The sequence below is a fragment of the Rhinichthys klamathensis genome, unplaced genomic scaffold, assembly GCF_029890125.1.
Source record: "Rhinichthys klamathensis goyatoka isolate OS25496 unplaced genomic scaffold, OSU_Roscu_1.1 h1tg000231l_1, whole genome shotgun sequence".
Classification (NCBI taxonomy): Eukaryota; Metazoa; Chordata; class Actinopteri; order Cypriniformes; family Leuciscidae; genus Rhinichthys; species Rhinichthys klamathensis.
The window spans coordinates 505,500-524,138 of NW_026606755.1; positions in this window are offsets into that span (position 1 = coordinate 505,500).

Here is an 18,639-nt window from a genome sequence, read left to right on the forward strand (position 1 = left end):
CAAATCTCTCACTTACAGTCTACTCACACTCTTTATATGCATTACGAATACAACCACAATAACTGCTTTTCACTTTTTCAAATTTCACTTCATCGGAAAACACTGCTAAAAAATTCATCATTCACAACATAACTCAAAACACACAAAGATTTACAAGCATATTCTTTACATATAGTAGAAAGTAAATCAGTGTATGTGTGTGTGTGTGTTAGTAAAAAAATAATTCCACTTCCCTGTCTTGCGGACACTCGCTTTCCGTTCCGAACCAGACCCTCTCCTGCTCTCCGTTCCTCCCTTTTCAATCCGACTTCAAATTCGGACACGCATTGCTCCAATGCCCGTCTCTCTTGCACAATCTGCATACGGTACAGTCTCTGGTTGTTTGTAGCACACACAAAGCACCGCCATTTCTTTCCCTTCTTTTGTTTAGTTTTAGGCTTGTTTGTTTCACATTGCACAACTGCCATTTCGGGTTGTTTTCGGTCTGAGGTCTGTTTTGCTGCTTCTGCCGCTGCTCGCGCTTGTGCGTCTCGTGCTGGTCTTCGGATCGGAGAGCAGTCGAGATCGTGGTCCAGTTTCAGGGCTCTCAGTACAAAGACAATCTCGGTTTCATTTTGGAAAACGGTTGTGTAAAAATTCCCTAGCTTACTGTTAGATGACTCCATTTTGGCTGAATCTCCTCTCTTGGATTTTTTCTTTCAACGCGCGTCAACAATCTGTCAAACGTCTTCAACAGACCCGGTTCTGTCACCTTGGACCGACAAGGGTAGCAAATTTGCTCTGTAATTACGGTTTACTCAATCTTTCCGCGCACCCAATCAATCAAGCGTGCACAAGAATTAATTTCAAGCGCGGTTCTTCCGCCCGCTGTTTTACTAGAATTAAACTCAAGCGCTTTTACTAGAATTAGTTAAGTTACAATCAAAGATTTTTTAGTAAACCAATACTTCAGTCGTGTCTCTTCCGGACACTGGGTGTCTCTTCCTGTACACCTACGAGCAATTATGGTACTTCCGTTCAACAGGAGCTTAGTTTTTTGTAGAGACCGGTCTGATTCTGTCAGATCAATCTCTCCCTCAAAACTTACTCTGCTCGTACCAAAGAGACAAACTCAGCCAATATGGTTCATGTTCACTCACAATTATCAATTTACACTTAACATCAATAAAACAATTTGCAGTTTCTTACCCAGAGATGCTTTTTCTTTTCTGTAATTGCCACGGATTCTTTTTGATCCTAGTTGGATTTCTTCCTCTGGTCCTGAATGCGGGTATTGACTCTGTCTCCCTTAACCTGTTGAGTTCTATCTCAAACTGTCGAGGTATGAGACCAGTCCGCCTGTTGCTACCGGGGTTGTGCACTTTCCGTCAAATCCGTTCAAGACCAGAAGAAGAAGATTCCGCACGGGATCCAACACTTCTGACACCACTTGTAAGAGCAATTTTCAGAGGTTAACAAAAAAACAGCATCAAAAGGTCAAGAAACTTTCAAGAGGCAAATTGTAATAAAGAGTAAAGGTTTATTCTTCTGAGGACCCTTTTCACAACCGCAGCCACCCAGTTTTGAAAAGGCAAGACCTGCTTGATTTCCACAAACAGCACATTTTATACAGTTTTTCTTGAGAAGCCGTAAACACCTCCTTTTCCTCAGGAGGTCAAATTGTCCTTTGTTCTTGAAAAGTCAAAAGGACTTCATTTACAACCTAAATTACCTCCTGCTCCCCTGTCGCAGAAGGTGTGGGATCGCCCTGTATTCTCCCGATTAGATCTCTTCTCGTGGGTTTTTCAGCTGTGTAAACATGATACTAGAAAAACAAGATTCTCTGTTCTCGTAACTCAGGAAATAAAGGAATAAGGAGCTAAAATCAATGAGAATATAAAAATTTCCATTACAGTAAATTCTCGGAAAATGCATTTAATACCAATATTGAAACGTCTGTTTATCCATACTCCCTTAATAAAGGAGTCCAGACATTAGAAAAATATCAGTCTACACATGCGTTTTATATTTAATATGAGGGAAATACACATCCGTACACGGACGTCACAAAAAAACTTTAACATTTAGGTGGCAAAAAAGTACAAAAGTAATACTACCCACCGGATGAAGAAGGGTTGGCTCTCCACAGAACATCAAATATTCATTTTGTCTTGTTTTTCGTGTACGCATTTATGAGGGAAAAACAATGTTACGTGACAGTTCCCGGTTACGGACGTGAGCGCTCTGAAAGCGGCACTGAAAGACTGCTTTAAAACCTTCACAGAGACATCAAACATAAAGCACAAAGCCTTTCATTAAGACGAATTTCGTTTTGTATTAATTGTATCTTAATTTTAATCAATGTTTCATCAACCAATTGCCTGGATTTAATAAGTAAGAAGTAAATATAGCAGACAATAGATAATCACGGAGGCGTCGGCGTGTGAACTGGAGCTCGTCTTGTGAGTCATAAATGAACCGAGACAGCGTATAAGGTAGGCCTACTTGCCTCACACACCTGAGAAATATATCTATAGAAAGCTCGAAATTTGTACTTTTACAGAACAATTCAAAACGAAAGAAAACAGACTGTTCTCTGGAAAGAACGAGATAGTCTTTGTGTTTTATTTCATGCTTACTTGGCTCAACAAGTGACACATTATTACATATGCATTCATCAGATATTTTACGGGTTTTTTTACGGTTTTAATTTTAAAATGACTTGGTAGCAGAGGGCCCCATGGTGAAGCTCCGCCCCCACTGTTCTGAGAGTCTAGCTCCGCCCCTGCTTACAAGGAACATGGTGACCTTATAAGACCTGCTGGGGTAGGCTACACATGGTCTTAAATGTTTGCAAGTAGGGCTGCACGTGCACGATATATTGTTTTAGCATCGATATCGCAATGTGCGCATCACAGGATGTGCGATGTCAAGTAAGACTTTATGTGCCAGAGAAACAAGCTCGCAGCCATCTTTAGAATTTTGTCTTTGAACTTCCGTTTTTTGCTGTAGCTCTGTATATTTCTTTGGCATCGCTGTCGAAGAGTAATTAGCTGGTGAAGTGGATTTACTTATTGTAGAGTTAACGAAAGTTACCATGAGAATTGTAATGTTTGAAGCGGATGTCATAACAATACCGGATGATTTTAAAATGAGCGGTTCATTCATAAATCCGTAAGATCTTACCTTCATGCTGTGGAAATACAAACCGGAAGACAGAACACAAGGAGCGCAGCGCTGAAAAGGGGCGGGGCTACATACGGTCTATGGGGATCATCAGTTGATCCGTACTGACCAGGCACCACGTTTCGAAACGCATGTGATTCTCGAATTGATTGCAAAGTTTAACCATCATAGAGCAAAAGTTCATCATTTGTATGTGCTTTAGGTTCTGTCAGTTTAAACATTTAAATGATTTTAAACCATTCTAGCGCAAGAAGATGCGAAAGAGAACTTAATTATGAACCTGTCCTACCTGAACAACGAATTCCTTTCTCTTCCGTGTCCATTCGTGCTTGAAAGGACACATACATGCAAAATTATGTCAAAATGCCAGTTTCGGTGAGTATCCTCGTAAACACAGTCGCTTATGGCTTACGTGAATGTAAAAAATTGAGAAAGAAAACAGAATGCGTATCATTATATTGGACCCGTGCATTCAGTGTTAAAGTGACAGCAGCCTAATATTCTTGGTGCTGTCTGTGTCATTAATGTTAATCAAACAACAAAATACAGCAAATCCCTTTTGTAGCTTTAACAAAGATTAATTATATTTAATTTATACAGTGAAGAATGCAGTGTTATTTTACATTTGATTATTCACTTTTTGTACCTGAATACTGTTAGTCTTGCATAAAGCAATGTTTATTTCATTTGTATCTTTGTTCTATTGTATTTATTAGGGCCCAAGCCCAAAGGGCGAAGGCCCTATTGTTTTCCTTAGGATTATTTATTATTATTATTAGGGCCCAAGCCTTGAAAAGGCGAAGGCCCTATTGTTTTCCTAAGGATTATTTTTTTTAGGGCCCAAGCCCTGAAAGGGCGAAGGCCCTATTGTTTTCCTTAGGATTATTTTTTTTTTTTTTCTCTTTTATTTTTCTTACGACTATTCGGGCACTTTTGGGGCTCTTAACGTGCACGAAAACTCTTGAAACTTTGCACACGGGTCAGAACCCGCGGCCATCAGGGCCGGGCTGAAGATGGTACCCGGGCGTGGCAGGGGGGCTCGACAGCGCCCCCTGGAACGGGGTCCGAAAACTTGGTCCATAAATCAAACACGCTTGCATGTAAGAATATGAAACTCGGTACACATATAGATCTCATCGGTTCATATATACTTCATGCTCTTACTTTTTACCCCAGCCCAACAGGAAGTCGGCTATTTAGGGTTGTTTGTAAAACGCATGCAATGGAATTTAAAGTACTTCTCCTAGAGAATTCAAAGAAATGCTACGAAACTCGGTCAGCATGAAGTCAAGACATTGAGGATGAAAAATTGCCAGCGGATTTTTAATATCTCGAACGGTTTGGCCGTGGCGAGGAAATTAAATTATGGCGAGAAACGTGAAACAGGAAGTGTGTTATAACTTCAGCATACATTAACTGATCTTAATGAAACTTCAGCAGTGTGTTCGTTGTAATAGGACGATCACATGGATGTGACTATTGTGAGTCAAAGTTATAGCGCCACCAACTGGCAGCAGGAAGTGTGTCACTTTCAAAATGCTGTGAAATCACCCTCTTATTTGAACCCAATTTGCTTCAAACTTCATCTGTATAATGTAAACATACGGCAGATGTAGACCTGTGAATGGATTCTTGATATCTTTGATACTGTTGCCGTGGCAACGCATCATACTTTAAAATTCTTTTAGGATGCTTTTGAGACTCTTAGCATGCTTGAAATTGCATGAAACTCGACAGACATGTCACATTTATTAGCCAGTAGACATGTGCAAAGTTTCAGGAACGGACGTGGTGCAGGGGCTCAGTAGCGCCACCTTTTGACAAAAGTGAGAGGGTTAGTTTCATAGTTTTACCTGCAATCATAAAACTCGGTAGGAATATTGTTCAGATCAAGCCAGACAACTTTCTAATTTACAGATTTTGGCTCCGAACAAAAGAAAGTCAGATATTTTGGTTTGAATGTGGATGTTTCGGAGTAATCTCTGTCACTCTCTCCCTCTCTCTGCGTACCTCTGTGTCTGTGGGGGGAGGGGGATGTGTCTGTTTGAGTGACAAAGCTTTTAATTATTGTTGTTCAAGGTTTCGGGGGCTTTTGGGGCCCTTAACATCCTCTAAAACTCTTGAAACTTTGCACACGGGTCAGAACCCGCGGCCATCAGGGCCGGGTTGAAGCTGGTACCCGGGCGTGGCAGGGCGGCTCGACAGCGCCCCCTGGACTGGGATTCGAACACTTTTCCATAAGTCAAACACACTTGCATGTAATAATATGAAACTCGGTACACTTATAGATCTCATTGGGTTGAAAAACTTTCGTGCTCTAAGTTTTACGACAGTCCAACAGGAAGCCGGCTATTATGGTTTGTTTGGAAACGCATACCCCTGAAATTCGATTTAATTCTCCTTGGGAATTGATCGGATTCCAACCAAACTCGGTGAGCATGAAGTCAAGACATTGAGGATGCTAAATTCCAGACGGATTTTTGATATCTCGAACGGTTTGGCCGTGGCGAGGAAATGAATTTTATGACTAAAAAAGGACACATAAAGTGTGTTATAACTTTGCTTGTTTACCTACAGTTACAAAACTTGCCACGGATATTGTTCTCATAAAGCCGATCAATTTTCTAATTTAAAGTCATTAGCTCTGAGCAACAGAAAGTCAGATATTGTAGTTTGAATGGATTTCTTGTGCCCCCTGCCATTCTCTCTGTGTGTGTGTGTGTGTGTCTGTGTGGGGAGGGGAGCAGAGGGGAGGGGAGGGAGGGAGGGTTGGTGTCTGTGTTTATGTGTGTGTGTGTGTGTGTGTGGCTGGCTGTATGATTTTTCCTGCATTAGAGGATAAAGAGATCTCTAAGTCCTTGTCTTTTCGCATAACAATTTTTGTATTTTTTTTTTAAATGACAAAATATTCATATAACCCCCATCTTTTAAATGTATAGTTTGCTTTAAATAAAAGTAAGATTGTTTTGGTAATTGAAGCGGAATGAATTTAAAATTGTTTTCCTTAAAATTTTAAAACACTAACCTCATTCTCATCTGAATTACATTTTTTTTTTCTGTATGAAATAATACTCTGACTAAAAACACTTTTGATGTTTCTTTTTTAATCAATGTAGAATGTGTAACTTAAAAATAAACAGATTAGAGCTCTGTTTGAGGACAATCCTGTGTGGGGAGGTGGCAGGGGGATTTATCTTTTGGGTGAGATTTAATTTAAATTATTGTTTTTCAATGTAGCATTCTAATCAGGTAAAGCAAGTAATATTATAAGCAAGAAAATGACTCCTCTCCCTCCTCCTCCTCCTCCTCCTCTCCCTCCTCCTCCTCCTCCTCCTCTCCCTCTTCCTCTCCCTCCACCTCCTCCTCCTCCTCTCCCTCCTCCTCCTCCTCCTCTCCCTCCTCCTCCTCCTCCTCTCCCTCCTCCTCCTCCTCCTCCTCCTCTCCCCCTCCCCAAGGTCTTTGTCCTTGTCCCTTACGCACAGAGATTTCTCCAGTTTCTCTGAATCTTTTGATGATGTTGTGCACTGTAGATGATGAAATTTGCAAAGCCTTTGCAATTTGACGTTGAGGAACATTGTTTTTAAAGTGTTCCACAATCTTTTTACGCACTCTTTCACAGATTGGAGAGCCTCTGCCCATCTTTACTTCTGAGAGACTCTACCTCTCTAAGACATCCCTTTTATAGCTAATCATGTTACAGACCTGATATAAATGAACTTACAGTTTTTCTCGATTGCTTAAACACATTTCTTGAAACTATGCCTCGTATTCTCAAAACAGTAAACACAAATCCATAACGTCTCACCCAATTCCCCAAACATCCTATTTTCAGTTTAAAATGAAGCTCTACACTCAAAACCATTCACTCTTGCTGAAAAACCAAACTTTGCCCTCAGACAAGACACACAAGCCCTCAAAAATACACACACTACAACATAGTCTTACACACTGGTGCTATAAATTCAAAACAACATTTCCAAAACTGGTAATTCATGTAGCTTGTGGTCCCCCGCCCTCCCTCCCCCATCTTCTTTTTTTCCTCTCTCCTACTCGTACGTAAGATGTGTGTGAGCATCATATGACAGTAAAAGAGCACACACAATCCTTATTCAAATCTGGAATTGTATTGGAATGGTAAAGAGTGTTGGTACATGCCTCCACTCAAGGAGACAATATGATGAACAAGTCTAAGAATGTTCCACATATGGTTGAAATACCATCATTGGCCTAGAAAGATAACATTCTGGGAGTCAAGACTATAAAGGAGAAAGGATGCCCTCCCTTCACTGTCACACTCTGCAGCCACTCTGTGTGACTGTACGACTGCTGGCCTTTTCTTGCAAGAACATAAACCTCATCAAAGACAATTGGAAATGTTTGTCTCTTATTCAGTTATATAAATTTGTTTGCCACCACACCTCCCTGAAGGTTCTGATGATGGAGGCGACGGTGAAGCGACTCAAATTTGGCTGTACTCTTTGCCTAGCCTCCCTCATAGTCATACCATGGCAGCCTGTTCTCATCCTTTGGCGTCATACATGTGACGCTTTGGACATTTCGTTGAAATCTTACGCACATGGCATCCTTTAGCATCAATATGAGACGCAGAACCCAAGGCGTCATACAGGTGACGCTCGTCTAAATCCAACGCACATGGCATCGTTTAGCGTGAATATGAGACGCAGATCCCAAGGCGTCATAACCGTAACCCGACCCCAGACCTAAACCTACCCATAACAGTGCGTGTTATATTGACGCTAAAGGATGCCATTTGCGTAAGATTTCGACGAAATGTCATATGGCGTCATATAGGTCGAAAAAGGATGAGAATGCGTTGACCATGGACAAGGACATGGCCAACTAAAGTGGCTTGAATTTCATCCGAGACTGCTTGTCTTCTTGCCCTTGCCCTTCCTCCTCCTACTCCTCCTCCTTCTTCTTCTTCTCCTCCTCCTCTTCCTCCTATTCCTCTTCCTCCTCCTCCTCCTGTTCCTCTTCCTCCTCCTCCTCTTCCTCTCCCTCCTCCTCCTCCTCCTCTTCCTCCTCCTTTTCCTCCTCTTCATCCCCTCCTCTTCCTCCTCTTCCTCTCCCTCCACAACATATTGCTTAATTTCTCTGTGGATCCATTGTTCCAAAACTCAGTAAACTGATTTGTATCTTTTATAAAAGATTGTATAACCTTTTATCTATCTATTGAAGGATCTGACTGACGTGTGTTCAATTTTGACTCTTAGTGTTTTCACCTGGGTAATTGTGTGCTAACTGAGCTGAAGCTGTGCTGACTTGAGTGAACAATATTGAATGCTAGTACTTTCTAAATAACCACGTGGTGTAGGCAATGAGAAATGAAGGGATTTGTGTGTAGAGTTTTGCTGTGACAGTTCAACAAATCTGACTAATGTGTCAAAACAGGGGAATAGTGTTCATAATTCAGTGAAATTGGTGTGCTTTTTGATAAATGGCATTATAGTTTTGAAATTTTAGTTCAAAACCCTGGTTATAGTGTTTAAACAATCGAGAAAAACTGTAATAGGTACTAGTATCTAAAAGGTCATTTTCTCTTTCTCTCTCTCTGAGCCAATATGGCAAGCCGTTTTAACATTTAATCATTTTAACCTACTAGTCTCTATTTTCATGCTACTAGTACTTATTTTTTAGATACTAGTATCTATTCCATTAAGTACTAGTACTTATTCATTAGCGACTAGTGCTTATTCTGTTTAGAATATTCAAAGTGCTTATTCAATTTTTTTGCTTATTTATATTTTCAGAGAAGAAAATCCGATTTTTCTGCTTATTCAATATTGCATCTAAAAATGTAAGTGACTTGACGTGTGTGTGTGTGTGTGTGTGTGTGTGTGTGTGTGTGAGAGAGAGAGAGATGTGTCTGTTACAGTGACAAGAGTTTAACCCTTTAAGGCCTTGTCTTTTTGGATATATATTTTTTTTATTAAAAAAAATGTGCATACAACCCATATATTTTAAATGTATTGTTTGCTTTAAATTAAATTAAGATTGTATGTTTGGTAATTGAACCTAAATAAATTTTAAATTAATGTGCTATATTTCAGATCAATATATTTGTTTTCCTTCATTTTAATCAACACTAACTTTATTCTCATCTGAATTATAAAGAATTTATTTCTGTATAAAATAAAAAATCCCGAATAATCCAGACCAACCAGAGCGCACTATTTCTACAACATCATCAGTGCTGAAGCGAAACTACCAGAGCCGTTCGGCAGATAGCAAGCAGATATTTTGTGTCACGTCGTGCACAATAACCCTAAAGGCACCAGGGTGGCGGTGCCACCGGCTTTATATATATATATATATATATATATATAAATATAGCTGCGAGCAGCGATGAAGGGCCCAAGCCGGCGGCACCGCCACCCTGGTGCCTTTAGGTAACTAAAGGCACCGGGGTTGCGGTGCCACCGGCTTGGGCCCGTAATCGCTGCTCGCAGCTATATTTTTTTTTTTTTTTTTTCTCCTCTTTTATTTTTCTTACGACTATTCGGGCACTTTTGGGGCTCTTAACGTGCACGAAAACTCTTGAAACTTTGCACGCGGGTCAGAACCCGCGGCCATCAGGGTCGGGGTGAAGATGGTACCCGGGCGTGGCAGGGGGGCTCGACAGCGCCCCCTGGAACGGGGTCCGAAAACTTGGTCCATAAATCAAACACGCTTGTATGTAAGAATATGAAACTCGGTACACATATAGATCTCATCGGTTCATATATACTTCATGCTCTTACTTTTTACCCCAGCCCAACAGGAAGTCGGCTATTTAGGGTTGTTTGTAAAACGCATGCAATGGAATTTAAAGTACTTCTCCTAGAGAATTCAAAGAAATGCCACGAAACTCGGTCAGCATGAAGTCAAGACATTGAGGATGAAAAATTGCGAGGGGATTTTTGATATCTCGAACGGTTTGGCCGTGGCGAGGAAACGAAATTATGGCGAGAAACGTGAAACAGGAAGTGTGTTATAACTTCTGCATACATTAACTGATCTTGATGAAACTTCAGCAGTGTGTTCGCTGTAAGAGGCCGATCACATGGATGTGACTATTGTGAGGCAAAGTTATAGCGCCACCAACTGGCAGCAGGAAGTGTGTCACTTTCAAAATGCTTCGAAATCACCCTCTTATTTTAACCCAATTTGTTTCAAACTTCATCTGTATAATGTAAACATACGCCAGATGTAGACCTGTGAATGGATTCTTGATATCTTTGATACTGTTGCCGTGGCAACACATCAAACTTTAAAATTCTTTTTTGATGCTTTTGAGACTCTTAGCATGCTTGAAATTGCATGAAACTCGACAGACATGTCACATATATTAGCCAGTAGACATGTGCAAAGTTTCAGGAACGGGCGTGGTGCAGGGACTCAGTAGCGCCACCTTTTGACAAAAGTGAGAGGGTTAGTTTCATAGTTTTACCTGCAATCTTAAAACTCGGTAGGCATATTGTTCAGATCAAGCCGGACAACTTTCTAATTTACAGATTTTGGTTCCGAACAACAGGAAGTCAGATATTTTGGTTTAAATGGGATGTTTTGGAGTAATCTCTGTCCCTCTCTCCCTCTCTCTGCATACCTCTGTGTCTGTGGGGGGAGGGGGATGTGTCTGTTTGAGTGACAAAGCTTTTAATTATTGTTGATCAAGGTTTCGGGGGCTTTTGGGGCCCTTAACATCCTCTAAAACTCTTGAAACTTTGCACACGGGTCAGAACCCGTGGCCATCAGGGCCGGACTGAAGCTGGTACCCGGGCGTGGCAGGGCGGACCGACAGCGCCCCCTGGACTGGGATTCGAACACTTGTCCATAAATCAAAGACACTTGCATGTAATAATATGAAACTCTGTACACTTATAGATCTCATTGGGTTAAACAACTTTCGTGCTCTAAGTTTTACGACATCCCAACAGGAAGCCGGCTATCATGGTTTGTTTGGAAACGCATACCCCTGAAATTCTATTTAATTCTCCTTGGGAATTGATCGGATTTCAAGCAAACTCGGTCAGCATGACGTCAAGACATTGATGATGCTAAATTCCGGAGGGATTTTTGATATCTCGAACGGTTTGGCCGTGGCGAGGAAATTAATTTTATGACTAAAAAAGGACATATAAAGTGTGTTATAACTTAGTTAGTTTTACCTACAGTTACAAAACTCAGCTTGTATATTCTTCTCCTCAAGCCGGACACCTTTCTAATTTAAAGTCATTATCTCCGACCCTCAGAAAGTCAGATATTGTGGTTTGAATGTGGATTTCTTGAAATGGTATCTCTCTCTGTCTCTCTCTGACAGAGAGAGGGCCCCCCCCCTTTCTGTGTGTGTGTGTGTGTGTGTGTGGCTGAAGGGAGGGGAAGGGAGGGAGGGAAGGGAGGGGAGGGAGGGCTGGTGTCTGTGTTTATGTGTGTGTGTGTGTGTGTGGCTGTCTGTCTGTTACAGTGACAAGAGATTAAGCCTTTCATTGCTGTGTGATTTTTCCTGCATTAAAGGATAAAGAAATCTTTAAGGCCTTGTCTTTTTGCATAACAATTTTTTTTTTTTTTTATCAATTACAAAATATGCATAGAACCCAGATCTTTAAAATGTATAGTTTGCTTTAAATAAAATTAAGATTGTATTGGTAATTGAAGCTGTATGAATTTAAAATGAATGTGGTCATTTTCTCTCTCTCTCTCTCTGAGCCAATATGGCAAGCCGTTTTAACATTTAATCATTTTAACCTACTAGTCTCTATTTTCATGCTTCTAGTACTTATTTTTTAGATACTAGTATCTATTCCATTAAGTACTAGTACTTATTCATTAGCGACTAGTGCTTATTCTTTAGTACTAGTGCCTATTCTTTAGATACTAGTGCTTATTCTTTAGTACTAGTGCCTATTCTTTAGATACTAGTGCTTATTCTTTAGATATTCTTTTGAATGCGTATTAGTAGCTAATGAATAAGTACTGGTATCTATTTAATAGGTACTAGTATCTAAAAGGTCATATTCTCTCTCTCTCTCTCTGAGCCAATATGGCAAGCCGTTTTAACATTTAATCATTTTAACCTTCTAGTCTCTATTTTCATGCTTCTAGTACTTATTTTTTAGATACTAGTATCTATTCCATTAAGTACTAGTACTTATTCATTAGCGACTAGTGCTTATTCTTTAGTACTAGTGCCTATTCTTTAGATACTAGTGCTTATTCTTTAGATATTCTTTTGAATGCGTATTAGTAGCTAATGAATAAGTACTGGTATCTATTTAATAGGTACTAGTATCTAAAAGGTCATTTTCTCTCTCTCTCTGAGCCAATATGGCAAGCCGTTTTAACATTTAATCATTTTAACCTACTAGTCTCTATTTTCATGCTACTAGTACTTATTTTTTAGATACTAGTATCTATTCCATTAAGTACTAGTACTTATTCATTAGCGACTAGTACTTATTCTGTTTAGAATATTCAAAGTGCTTATTAGTTTAACCCTTTAAGGCCTTGTCTTTTTGGATATATATCTTTTTTTATTAAAAAAAAAATGTGCATACAACCCATATATTTTAAATGTATTGTTTGCTTTAAATTAAATTAAGATTGTATGTTTGGTTTTTTAACCTGAATAAATTTAAAATTAATTTGCTATATTTCAGAACAATATATTTGTTTTCCTTCATTTTAATCAACACTAACTTTATTCTCATCTGAATTATAAATAACTTATTTCTGTATAAAATAAAAAATCCCGAATAATCCAGACCAACCAGAGCACACTATTTCTACAACATCATCAGTGCTGTAGCGGAACTACCAGAGCCGTTCGGCAGATAGCGAGCAGATATTTTGTGTCACGTTGTGCACAATAACCCTAAAGGCACCAGGGTGGCGGTGCCACCGGCTTTTTATATATATATATATATATATATATATATATATATATATAAATATAGCTGCGAGCAGCGATGAAGGGCCAAAGCCGGCGGCACCGCCACCCCGGTGCCTTTAGGTAACTAAAGGCACCGGGGTTGCGGTGCCACCGGCTTGGGCCCGTAATCGCTGCTCGCAGCTATATTTATTATTATTATTATTATTAGGGCCCAAGCCCAAAGGGCGAAGGCCCTATTGTTTTCCTTAGGATTATTTATTATTATTATTATTATTATTATTATTAGGGCCCAAGCCCAAAGGGCGAAGGCCCTATTGTTTTCCTTAGGATTATTTATTAGGGCCCAAGCCTTGAAAAGGCGAAGGCCCCTATTGTTTTCCTAAGGATTATTATTTATTATTATTATTATTTTACTACCTTTTGGGCACTTTTGGGGGCCTTAACGTGCTCGAAAACTCTTGAAACTTTGCACACATCTCAGAACCCGCGGCCATCAGGGCCGGGCTGAAGCTGGTACCCGGGCGTGGCAGGGGGGCTCGACAGCGCCCCCTGGAACGGGGTTTGAACACTTGGTCCATAAATCAAACACGCTTGCATGTAATAATATGAAACTCAGTACACATATAGATCTCATCGATTCATATATACTTCATGCTCTTACTTTTTACCCCAGCCCAACAGGAAGTCGGCTATTAAGGGTTGTTTGGAAAACACATGCAATGGAATGTGAAATACTCCTCCTAGAGAATTCAAACACACGGCACGAAACTCGGTCAGCATGAAGTCAAGACACTGAGGATGAAAAATTGCCAGGGGATTTTTGATATCTCGAACGGTTTGGCCGTGGCGAGTAAACGAAATTATGGCGAGAAACGTGAAACAGGAAGTGTGTTATAACTACTGCATACATTAACTAATCTTGATGAAACTTCAGCAGTGTGTTCGTTGTAAGAGCCCGATCACATGGATGTGACTATTGTGAGTCAAAGTTATAGCGCCACCAACTGGCAGCAGGAAGTGTGTCACTTTCAAAATGCTTTTAAATCACCCTCTTATTTTTACCCGATTTGCTTCAAACTTCATGTGCATAATGTAGACACACGCCAGATGTAGACCTGTGAAAGGATTATTGATATCTTAGATACTGTTGCCATGGCAATGCATCAAACATTAATATTCCTTTTTTTAAGCTTTTTCATGCTTTTTTATGCTTTCGGGCACTTTTGGGGTTCTTAACGTGCTCGAAAACTCTTGAAACTTTGCACACGGGACAAAACCCGCGGCCATCAGGGCCAGGCTGAAGCTGGTACCCGGGCGTGGCAGGGGGGCTCGACAGCGCCCCCTTGAACGGGTCAGACAATTTGGTCCATATATCCAACACGCTTTACCCTATTTGCTTCAAACTTGATGTGTATAATGTAGACACAAGCCAGATGTAGACCTGTGAAAGGATTGTTGATATCTTAGATGCTGTTGCCGTGACAACGCATCAAACTTTAATATTCTTTTTGGATACTTTTGAGATTCTTAGCGCACTTTTGGGGCCCTTAACATGCTCAAAAACTCTTGAAACTTTGCACACGGGTCAGAAACCGCGGCCATCAGGGCCGGGCTGAAGCTGGTACCCGGGCGTGGCAGGGGGGCTCGACAGCGCCCCCTGGAACGGGGTCCGAAAACTTGGTCCATAAATCAAACAGGCTTTACCCGATTTGCTTCAAACTTGATGTGTATAATGTAGACACACGCCAGATGTAGACCTGTGAAAGGATTGTTGATATCTTAGATGCTGTTGCCGTGACAACGCATCAAACTTTAATATTCTTTTTGGATACTTTTGAGACTCTCAGCGCACTTTTGGGGCCCTTAACATGCTCAAAAACTCTTGAAACTTTGCACACGGGTCAGAACCCGCGGCCATCAGGGCCGGGCTGAAGCTGGTACCCGGGCGTGGCAGGGGGGCTCGACAGCGCCCCCTGGAATGGGGTCCGAAAACTTGGTCCATAAATCAAACACGCTTGAATGTAATAATATGAAACTCGGTACACATATAGATCTCATCGATTCATATATCCTTTGTACTTTTACTTTTTACCCCAGCCCAACAGGAAGTCGGCTATTATGGTTTGTTTGGAAGCGTATGCCCCTGGAATTCGATATACTCCTCCTAGAGAATTCAACCAATCGCCACGAAACTCGGTCAGCATGAAGTCAAGACATTGAGGATGAAAAGTTGCCAGGGGATTTTTGATATCTCGAACGGTTTGGCCGTGGCGAGGAAACGAATTTATGGCGAATAAAGGAAACAGGAAGTGTGTTATAACTTCTGCATACATTAACTGATCTTGATGAAACTTCAGCAGTGTGTTCGCTGTAAGAGTCCGATCACATGGATGTGACTATTGTGAGTCAAAGTTATAGCGCCACCAACTGGCAGCAGGAAGTGTGTCACTTCCTAAAGGCTTTGAAATCACCCTCTTATTTTTACCCAATTTGCTTCAAACTTTATGTGTATAATGTAGACACACGGCAGATGTAGACCTGAGAAAGGATTATTGATATCTTAGATACTGTTGCCGTGGCAACGCATCAAACTTTATTATTCTTTGTTGATGCTTTTGAGACTCTTAACATACTTGAAATTGCATGAAACCCGACAGACACATCACATTTATTAGACAGTAGACATGTGCAGAGTTTCAGAAACGGGCATGGTGAGAGCAATTAGAGAATAATGTTTAAGTTTAAAAACAGCCAGAATGGTTGTTTAGTCAAAAAAATTTTTTTTCCAAATCATACATAGTGTTATACTGCCCTCTTGTGTTCAAAATCAGGTAAAAAGCGAAAGTAAAATAAGGACGTCTGCACAATTCATTAATAATGGTGCAGAGTAGAGTGAGCTTTTTCAATTAATTCCTATGGAAGTAGGAATGAACTAAACAACGTTCGCTCTGTTCTGCTCGTCCCTCACCGTGGGCGCGCAGAGTTATGAATGCCCGTGCAGCCGTGAGCATTTTAGTTTCATTTTAAAATTAGCGCCATTTCGGGGGACGTATTACTTTAATTTATTTAACAAAAACACAATGTTGTGTTTTATTGCGAGTGTACACAAATATAAGTAAACACTTTGACGTTTGAATGATGTCCTGTATGAAGAAAATGACGGAGTATGTTTCACTGTTCAATCGCGCTGAGCCACCCAGACCCCCACACACACACTGACACACACACACACACACACACACAAACACACACACACACACACACACACACACAATAATAAAACATTCAACCTAACATATACAAATTACACTGCTATGTTGAAATAGTCAGTAGTACAATTTGTATCATTCACAGTAAGCACCGCTCCACTGTGATTTTTCCAAGCACATTTTTGCACAAGTGAAGAGGATGATTTTTTCCGTCGATATTGGAACGTGAGTGAAGTACAAAGCCTGTAATAAAGAATAGTTTAGCATCCAAATACATCGCAAATGTTGCAACATTTAGATTCTAAAGAGAGATTTACGTGAGCCTAACACCACTTACTTTTACTTTTGTTTTAAATTATTTCGTTTTGGCTTTATTATAGTTATTTTTTTATTCGTGTTCTGTTCTGAATATCATTAAATTTAAAGGATTTGTTGTGGAATATTTTGAGTGTATAATCAAATAACACTAAACCGTCACTAGGTGTCGCCAGGCGACCGTCTTAATGAGCGGGTCATTGATTCATTCGTTCAAACGATTCGATATCAGTACGAATCAACGAATCATTCAGTAATGAGAACGCGTTGCTGTGAGATGCTCGATGGTTCTGCTGTGATCTTTGTTTAACTATTTTCGCTGCTGAAACAGAAAAAAAGTCAATATTGCATCTAAAATGTAAGTGATTTGACGTGTGTGTGTGTGTCTGTGTGTGTGTGTGTGTGTGTGTATGATTGTGTCTGTTACAGTGATTGTTTAACCCTTGTTAAAGTTTAGGCCTTGTCTTTTTGGATATATATCTTTTTATATAAAAAAAATAGCATACAACCCATATATTTTAAATGTATTGTTTGCTTTAAATTACATTGAGATTTGTATGTTTGGTAATTGAACCTGAATGAATTATAAATGAATGTGCTATATTTCAGATCATATATTTGTTTTCCTTAAAATTTGAACTAACACTAACTTTATTCTCATCTGAATGATAGATTATTTATTTATGTATAAAATAAAAACACATTTGATTTTTCTTTTTTAATCAATGTAGAATGTGTAACTGAAAAAATAAACAGATTAGGGCTCTGATCGAGGACAATAAATGAAAACAAATGCAATATGATGAATGTCCAAAAGATTTTTTTTGCTTTTAAACTATGTGTGTGTGTGTGTGTGTGTGTGTGTGTGTGTGTGTGTGTGTGTGTGTGTGTGTGTGTGTGTGTGTGTGTGTGTAAGAGATTTCGGTTGGGTGACAGTTGTAGTTTACAGTTTGACAAAAGCACAATGTTGTGTTTTATTGCGATTGTACACAAATATAAGTAAACACTTTGCAGTTTGAATAATGTCCTGTATGAACAAAAGGACGGGGTATGTTTTTATGTCTACATTGTTCAATCACGCCACACACACACACACACACACACACACACACACCAACTATTTTTCTAATCAGATCAGGCAAGTAATATTCTGTCTTGGCACACTTCATATAACTTTCAAACTTGTGTACTTATTTCATGTGTCCATTAAGTCCATGAGACCGTAGGGTGTCTCATTTTTCATTTTAGGTTTCAGAAGGTTGCTCACGCATACTTTGTGGTTGATATGTGCCCTCAATGCACACTTTTGCAGAGCCCACACCAATGCAAGCTCTACAGCACGCATCTTCTCAAAGGTCAAAGCGGAGTTACGATATTGCCCGTCATGCACAGTAACCCTAAAGGCACCGGGGTGGCGGTGCCACCGGCTTGTTTATATATATATATATATATATATATATATATATATAAAGGCACCGGGGTGGCGGTGCCACCGGCTTGTTTATATATATATATATATATATATATATATATATATATATATAAATATAGCTGCGAGCAGCGATGAAGGGCCAAAGCCGGCGGCACCGCCACTCCGGTGCCTTTAGGTAACTAAAGGCACCGGGGTTGCGGTGCCACCGGCTTGGGCCCGTAATCGCTGCTCGCAGCTATATTTATTATTATTATTATTAGGGCCCAAGCCTTGAAAAGGCGAAGGCCCTATTGTTTTCCTAAGGATTATTATTAGGGCCCAAGCCTTGAAAAGGCGAAGGCCCTATTGTTTTCCTAAGGATTATTATTTATTATTATTATTATTATTATTATTATTATTTTACTACCTTTTGGGCACTTTTGGGGGCCTTAACGTGCTCGAAAACTCTTGAAACTTTGCACACATCTCAGAACCCGCGGCCATCAGGGCCGGGCTGAAGCTGGTACCCGGGCGTGGCAGGGGGGCTCGACAGCGCCCCCTGGAACGGGGTTTGAACACTTGGTCCATAAATCAAACACGCTTGCATGTAATAATATGAAACTCAGTACACATATAGATCTCATCGGTTC